Here is an 8,000-nt window from a genome sequence, read left to right as displayed (position 1 = left end):
GGTTACATAAATTACAGCAAGTGTAACGAAGATAGCTAGCAAGAGCACAGTAGAAGTACTGAGAATGAACTGAGGCAACCTCTGAAATCTGAACGTATTTATACCCTAAAGCTACTACTGAAGAACATTCTAGAAAACACAAAAATAGACAAGCATACATTCCACTAGCCGTCAGAGCACTGACATCATGACAGATTATGCAGCCTCTGAAACATTCCACTGTTCACTTGTGAAAGAACGAGGGGAAAAGGCAAATAATGCCTTAGGATCATTATGAAAATATTTTTGACCTCACAGAATGCCAAAAGGGTAAGAGGAACCCCCTGAGAGGGCCCACAGCACACTTTGAGAACTGCAGCGCTAGAGGAATCTGAAGGAGGGGGTCCCTGGAAGCTGAAGTGGCCTTGAAGCCTGGGCGAGATTTGGTTAGGGGGCTGGCCCTGTGACGGGGGCAAGGGGAGATGATGTGAGCAGAAACATCGACTTGGGAAAGCCCAGGAGGAGTTCAGGTTCAACAGTCGTCTGAAGTAATCGGGTGACGGGGGGACCAGACCTTGACAGACAAGCTAAGAAGCTGTGAAGTTCGCGCTGTCAAGCTCGAACTCTGCAAGGCGGGAGGCAAGGCTGGCAGACAGCGCGTGCCAAGCGTCCTTCCTACTGGAAGCACGTGTCCCGGAAGCACAGGATGGAGCAGAGACCAACCCCATCTCCCGGTGGAGCATATCAGAATCTCCCAGGGAGGGGTTGCAAACTCTCACCCTCCTACCCTGGGTACCTTCCTCCACCGCTATCACCAAGCAAGCTCCGTGAGCTCAGGGCCCTGGTCCACCTCCGTCAAGCTGTCCCCACGCCCTTGGCACAGTGTCTCCCGCTGGGCACAAAGCAGGAGCCCGAGGGGCACGTGGGCGAGAGCCCCCTCGCGGTGCCGGTGGCGGTGGTGAGTTGAGCACCACAGGCAGCGCCACACCGCACAGGCTTGGACCCATGAACAGCCTGGAGAACGAACGGGGAGGTGAGCAGAGGCGCATGTGCGGCACGTTCAGGGGCGGGAGGCAAGGAGCAGGGGGCTGGCAAGGAAGCCCCCGCCAGCGAAGAACCTTGGACGTTCCAGGAGGAAGAGCTGAACGTTCGCTGGCTTGAAGGTGCTGGTGGGTCGAGCTGCGTTCTGTCTACACGAGCATCCCCGCTGCTGAGTCCAGGGCTTGGCGCAGAGTAACTAATAAATAAACAGAGCTTGGAAATGAATTAACAAGGAGAAACAGGGTAGCAGCTAAGGGAGTTGCTTCAGAAGGCTGTCTACGGAGGCAGGAAGACCAGGGGATGGAGCGGAAGCCGGGGCGCGGGGGGGGCTGGTAAATGAAGAATTAAAGAAGTTTGGTGGCTGCCAAGGAGAGAACCAGGATGGCACTAAGAAGGGCAGTAGGGTGAAGTGACGTTTCCTTCAAGGAGAGATGGATGCAGGTAAGGAAAGAAAATGGGCGGGGATTTGTGAAGAGGAGACCCCGAAGGTGCGGGAGAAGGAGGAGACGGGAAGGACCATGGTTCCTGCCGATGGGAAAGGAGTGAGCGATGGAAATAAGGTATCACCTGCCTCTCTGAAGGTGGAAAGGAGAGAAGGCAGGGCCAAGGACGGGGAGATTTAGTTAAAGTAGGAGAGAAAAGCAGCTGTAAAGTTTACACTGATAACTTAATTTCTGCAAAGTGGGAGGCAAGGTTTGAAGATCCAGTGTGAGGGGTGCAGGAAGTAGGTGAGACGGTAAGCGGGCTGAGAAGGCCGTGGCGGGAAGCCAGATGAGCCTGGCCGGATTCTGCGGTGCACCAAGGCAGTGCATCTGAGCATGTTCTCCCGTGATGCTCTGCACTCTGCCCCAGGGAAGAGGAAGTAGTCTGCCAGTCCAGCAGACAGCGAAGGTGGGGGGGGGGGCGCCATCAGGTGTCACTTAGGGCATCACTGATCCCAGAGACCAGAGGGGGCGGGCCACCAAGTACAGCCACTGGGTCGAAACAGGAAGACACGGGTCTGAGGAGCCCTGGGTTAAATCAGAGAGCAGAGTCACAAATGCTTGGAACAAGGGAATAAGGAAGTCTCCTTACTTCCCTCAAAAGGGAGCCTGGCCTCACCCCAGAAATCTCAGATGGAAATGCTGCAGAATAGCCCGCCATGTTGGCCACGTGGGAGTGTGGCTTCCGGGGCCAGAGGTCTCCAAAGTCAAAATGTCCACAAACAGTGAAGTGAGGAGAGAATGCTGCTGCTGAATTAGAAGCAGCCTTCCTAATTCAGCAGCAGCATTTGTCACCCAGGAAAGGAAAACTGAGTCACGCGGAGGACAGAGATCACTGGAAAGGCATTAAAGGTGCCACAGAAGAACTGTATGGACCTCCAACAATGACAAGCAGGGAGGGTTGGGTTGAGGGTCTCCAACTGGCACTGAGGAGTCCCTTCTGTTGTCAGGTGAAGTAGAAAAAGGTAAGAGTCTTTGGGAGGGACTGGTTCCCAAGTGGAGGAAGTGGCAGGAAGAAGAGGGGACTGAGTCTGAAAGTCCCGGTGAGCCGTATTCAACCCTCCACTCAATCCCTTACTTGGGTTTCCTGAAGAGTATGTGAGGGTTTGGAAAAATAATTAACTCCTTATTATTAAATGAACTTAAGGTACTTGTTTATAGAAAAAATGGGTGGGCTACCTGGGAGACTTAGTCAGTTAAGTGTCTGCCTTTGGCTCAGGTCATGATCTCAGGGTCCTGGGATGGAGCCCTGCATCAGGCTCTCTGCTCAGTGGTGGGTCTGCTTCTCCCTCTGCCTCTGTGATCTCTCATGCTCTCACTTTCTCTCAAATTAATAAATAGAATCTTTAAAAAAATGGGCAATAATTTAATTCATCAAGAACATATGTGGAAAAATCCTCAACAAAATATTGGCAAAACAATTCCAACAATACATTAAAAAAATCATTCACCACGATCAAGTGGGATTTATTCCTGGGATGCAAGGGTGGTTTAATATTCACAAATCAGTCAATGTGATACATTGCATCAACAAGAGAAAGGATAAAAGCCATATGATTATTTCAATAGATGCAAAAAAAAGCATTTGACACAGTACAACATCCATTCATGATAAAAACCCTCAACAAAGTAGGTGTAGAGGGAACATACCTCAACATAATAAAGGGTCTATATGAAAAACCCACAGTTAACATCATACTCAATGGGGAGAAACTGAGAGCTTCTCCCATAAGGTCAGGAACAAGACAAGGATACCCACTCTCACCACTTTATGCAACATAGTACCAGAAGTCCTGGCCACAGCAATCAGACAACAAAAAGAAATAAAAGGCATCCAAATTGGTAAGGAAGAAGTAAAACTTTCACTATTTGGAAATGACACGATACTGCATATAGAAAACCCTAAAGAGTCCACCAAGAAACTATTGGACCTGATTAACAAATTCAGTAATGTTGTAGGATACAAAATCAATATACAGAAATCCATTGCATTTCTATACACTAATAATGAAGCAGCAGAGAGAGAAATTAAGGAAACAATCCTATTTACAATTGCACTGAAAAGAATAAAATACCTAAGCATAAACTTAACCAAAGAAGTGAAAGACCAGTACTCTGAAAACTATAAAACACTGATGAAAGAAATTGAAGACAGCACAAATGGAAAGACATTCCATCTTCATGCACTGGAAGCACAAATAGTGTTAAAATGTCTATACTATCCAAAGCAATCTACNCATTTCTATACACTAATAATGAAGCAGCAGAGAGAGAAATTAAGGAAACAATCCTGTTTACAATTGCACTTAAAAGAATAAAATACCTAAGCATAAACTTAACCAAAGAAGTGAAAGACCAGTACTCTGAAAACTATAAAACACTGATGAAAGAAATTGAAGACAGCACAAATGGAAAGACATTCCATCTTCATGCACTGGAAGCACAAATAGTGTTAAAATGTCTATACTATCCAAAGCAATCTACAGATTAAATGCAATCCCTATCAAAACATCAACAGCATTTTTCACAGAACTAAAACAAATAATCCTAAAATTCATATGGAACCCCAAAAGACCCCAAAAAGCCAAAGCAATCTTTTTTTTTTTTTAAAGATTTTATGCATTTATTTGACAGAGAGAGAGAACACACAAGCAGGGGGAGAGGCAGAGTGAGAAGCAGGCTCCCCACTGAGCAGGGAGCACAATGTGGGGCTTCATCCCAGGACCCCAAGATCATGACCTGAGCCAAAGGTAGACACTTCACCAACTGAGCCACCCACGCACCCCTAACCAAAGCAATCTTGAAAAAAGAAAAACAAAACTAGAGATACCATAATTCCAGACTTCAAGTTATATCACAAAGCTGCAGTAAACAAAACAGTATGGTCCTGGCACAAAAATAGACACACTGATCCACAGAACAGAATAAAAAGCCCAGAAATAAACCCAAAATTATATGATGTCAATTAACTTTTGACGAAGGAGGTAATAATGTGCAATGGGAAAAAGACCATCTCTTCTACAAATGGTGTTGGGAACACTGGAGAGCTACATGCAAAAGAATGAAACGACCACTTTCTTACACCATGCACAGACATAAATTCAAAATGGATTAAAGACCTAAATGTGAGACTTGAAAACATAAAATTCCTNCACACTGATCCACAGAACAGAATAAAAAGCCCAGAAATAAAACCCAAAATTATATGATGTCAATTAACTTTTGACGAAGGAGGTAATAATGTGCAATGGGAAAAAGACCATCTCTTCTACAAATGGTGTTGGGAACACTGGAGAGCTACATGCAAAAGAATGAAACGACCACTTTCTTACACCATGCACAGACATAAATTCAAAATGGATTAAAGACCTAAATGTGAGACTTGAAAACATAAAATTCCTATAAGAGAGAACAGGCAGAAATTTCTCTGACATTGGATGTAGCAACATTTTTCTAGATATGTCCTCTGAGGCAAGGGAAATAAAAGCAAAAATAAGCTATTGGGACTACGTTAAAATAAGAAGCTTCTGCACAGCAAAGGAAACAACCAACAAAACTAAACAACAGCCTACTGAATGGGAGAAGATATTTGCCAATGACATATCCAATAAAGGGTTAGTATCCAAAATATATAAAGAGCTTACACAACTNACTTACACAACTCAACACCAAAAAAACCCAAATAATCCAATGAAAAATGGGCAGAAGACATGAACAGACATTTCTCCAAAGAAGACATGCAGATGGCCAACAGACACATGAAGTGATGCTCAATGTCACTCATCACCAGGGGACATGCAAATCAAAACCACAATGAGATATCACTTCATACCTATCAGAATGGCTAAAATAAAAAATACAAGAAACAGTGAGTGCTGGTGAGGATGTGGAGAAAAAGGCACCCTGGTGCATTTTGGTGGGAATGAAAACTGGTGCAGCCACTGTGGAGAACAGTATGGAGTTTCCTCAAAATTTAAAAATAGGACTACCCTAGGATCCAGTAATCACAGTACTGGGAATTTATCCAAAGAATACAAAAACACTAATTTGAAGGGATACATGCACCCCATGTTTATTGCAGCATTATTTACAATAGCCAAATTATGGAAGCAGCCCAAGTGTCCATCGATTGATTAATAGATAAAGAAGATGTGGTATTTATATACAATGGAATATTATTCAACCATAAGAAAGAATGAAATCTTGCCATTTGCAACAGCGTGGTTGGGGCTGAAGTGTATTATGCTAAGCAAAATAAGCCAGTCAGAGAGAGACAAATACCATAGGATTTCACTCATACGTGGTATTTAAGAAACAAAATAGCAAACAAAGGGGAAAAAAGAAAGAAAGACAAACTAATAAACAGACTTAACTATGAGAACAATCAGATGGTTACCAGAGGGGAGGTGGGTGGGGGGATGGGGGACATAGGTGAAGGGGATTAAGAAGACATTTATCTTGATGAGCACTGAGTAATGTATAGAATTGTTGAATCACTATACTGTACACCCGAAACTAATATAACACCGTATGTTAACTGCACTGGAATTAAAATTTTTAAAAATAAAAAATAAAAGGCACTTGGGTGCCTCAGTTAGGTGACTGCCTTTGGCTCAGGTCATGATCCCAGAGTCCTGGGATCGAGTCTCTTATTGGGCTCCTTGCTCAGCAGGGGAGCCTGCTTCTCCCTCTGCCCCTCTCCCCTGCTCATGATCTCTCTCTCTCACTCTGTCATAAAAATAAAATATTTAAAAATAAATAAATAATAAAAAAATAATTTAGTTCATCAAAAGCTTGGAATATTCTCTGGACATCTAAATTAGAATGGTCTCTTATATTGTGCTTGGGGCCTACTAATTTCAAATGACCTTGAGTAAATCCTATCACCTTTTCAAATTCCACTGGTCAAATGCGGTGTTGGCTCTGAAAGGAGAAGTGATATGTGGCACTTGTGGTTAACAACGCAGACTTTAAGTATAGATTTACATCTCAGCTTTACCACTTATTAGTCATGAAATCTTGGGAAGATTGTCCCTCTTGGAGAATAATTTCAGCTTTGCAGGCCATAAGGTCTGTATTGGGACTACTTAATACAGCCATTGTCATGTGAAGGTGGCCATAGATAGTACATAGACTGTGCTCCAATAAAACTTTATTCTACAGAAACAGGCGTCTGGTCAAATTGGGCCTACGCCATAGCTTACAGATCTCTGATTTATGAGACAGAAATAATAAATAATCACTTACCTTCAAGGGTTGCTGTAAGAATTAAGTTGATTGTTCCCTGTTTCTTGGCACCCAATAGACACTCAACAAATGGAAGCTGCTATTCTTATTCTTTCTTACGATTCTTACTCTTATTCTTATTCTTACCATTTCTCAGGTCGTTCTAATTCAGTCTGTGACCATGGATCTATGACTGTAAGACTTCCCAGAAGTGCAGAAAAAATTTCACAACTGAANACTGTAAGACTTCCCAGAAGTGCAGAAAAAATTTCACAACTGAAAATTACTTCTCTGAATGGAGATCTATGTGGAAGGAACACAGATCTGGGAACATAATAAACAGGAAACGTGGGAGTTCTCTGTGCTCCCAGCCCTGAGGGTTCCATGGTAAAGGACAAACCACTGCTATCCCAGTGGATGATCTCATTTCAAAACAATAAATATGTAAAGCTAAGAGAACAATTTTACTTTGTAAGATGACCTGATACATGGCATCGTGCTCCTAACTGCCAGGGCGCCTTTTTCTTTCACGCGGTGGTAGCTAGTGTACTTAGCGTTTTTAACATCCAATGGAAGACCTTCATTGTCATTTGAAACCAACTGTTCAGAGTTGAAAAGCTTGGATATTCGCCCACGGTATATAATCTTAACACAAACTGAAGATAAATGTCATCCCACTAAAGCTCAGAGCAAAAAACTATGCCGCGCAAATGTTTATGTTTTTAGTAAGCTTGTTGTATATTAGCTTTCGGTGTCTTGGGAGTCAGTTTGGGGTAATTAATGAGGGCTGGTGACTATCTTGGACAGAAGCAGCTGGGAAAACAATGATAAGTGGAGACTAGTGAGTTGTCCCTACCCCGGCTTCCCATCCTTCACCCCAGTCACAGTCTCAGTCTGGGGCGCCTGGATGGCTCAGTCGGTTTCAGTGGCTGACTCCTGATTATGGCGCAGGTCATGATCTCAGGGTCGTGGGACCAAGCCCCATGTTGGGCTCCATGCTCAGCACAAAGTCTGCTTGTCCCTCTCCCTCTTCTCCTCCCCCTGCTTTCTCTTTCTCTCTCTCAAATAAATAAATAAAATCTTTTAAAAAATTCATAACCTCAGTCGAAATTCTTGAGTCTACTCAGTGCACAATGTTTTGGATTCCATATAAGTGGGGTTGAATGCACGTACTATGCTAACTTGTTCAGGGAAAAAAAAAAAGCAGTAACCGAACTTGATATTAAGTAAAATATATTTATTTTTTTAGTTTATAAATTTTCACATTTGCTG

This window comes from Ailuropoda melanoleuca, chromosome 2, assembly GCF_002007445.2.
Source record: "Ailuropoda melanoleuca isolate Jingjing chromosome 2, ASM200744v2, whole genome shotgun sequence".
NCBI lineage: Eukaryota > Metazoa > Chordata > Mammalia > Carnivora > Ursidae > Ailuropoda > Ailuropoda melanoleuca.
This window is presented reverse-complemented; position numbering follows the sequence as displayed.